Source organism: Octopus bimaculoides, unplaced genomic scaffold, assembly GCF_001194135.2.
Source record: "Octopus bimaculoides isolate UCB-OBI-ISO-001 unplaced genomic scaffold, ASM119413v2 Scaffold_172004, whole genome shotgun sequence".
In the NCBI taxonomy this organism is placed as follows: domain Eukaryota; kingdom Metazoa; phylum Mollusca; class Cephalopoda; order Octopoda; family Octopodidae; genus Octopus; species Octopus bimaculoides.
In genome coordinates, this window is record NW_026370902.1 from 1 (window position 1) to 780 (window position 780).

A 780-nucleotide genomic window follows, 5' to 3' on the forward strand; every position below is an offset into this window, starting at 1 on the left:
CCCTAACTTTAAACCCTAACTCTAAACCTAACCCCTAACCCTAAACCCTACCCTAAACCCTAATCATAATCCCTAACCCTTAATAAGATATGTGAAAAGTTGGAGATAAATGTTTTGAAAACATTCTGAACTATCTATCAGAATGGTTTACTTTTCAATGAAATATCATTTCGTTATTTTTCATGTTTTCATTCAATTAATCTGCAATTTTCTTCTTGTATCAGATGGATAACCCACCCTCCATTTACAGCAAGTAGCGCGCGTCTCGTTTTTTACCTGAGTGCTAAATTCGACAGCTTACGACGAACGCAGGCGCATGCGCAACTTTGTGACATGCACACTCCCAGAACTTAGATCCACACGTCTCCAGTAGTGCCAAATTTTGGAACTGAGTTTCCAGCCCCTAAGCAAATTTTGTTCCCGGGCCACTGGTGGCTAGTGGTGTATTTGGGAGTTAGAATAAAAGAAAGAAACAAAGTTGGATCAGTCGATGCACTACTGAACTGGTAGAAGAAAAGTAGAGTAAAGATTTGAAAATTGTGACAAAAGTGAGTATAAATTGTAAAATGTTAAAAGCTGCTTGCATTTAGTCGTTTATTAGAATAAAGGTACTAAAAGACAGGTTGATAATCGCTTATGTCCATATCACGCTGAGAGCACCGGTTCTCGTCCGATCACCGAAGCTAATAAACGTCGAGCCTAGTGAGTACTTAGATGGGTGACTGCTTGTGAAACCTAGGTGCTGTAAGCATCGCACACTTTTTGTTTAATGTTACTACT

At 39.2% G+C, this 780-nt stretch overlaps 1 pseudogene; it reads left to right on the forward strand.

Annotated features, from left to right (window-relative positions):
- Window positions 1-632: 632 nt before the first annotated feature.
- LOC128251463 (5S ribosomal RNA) lies at window positions 633-751 on the forward strand (annotated as a pseudogene).
- The last annotated feature ends 29 nt before the right edge of the window (window positions 752-780 follow it).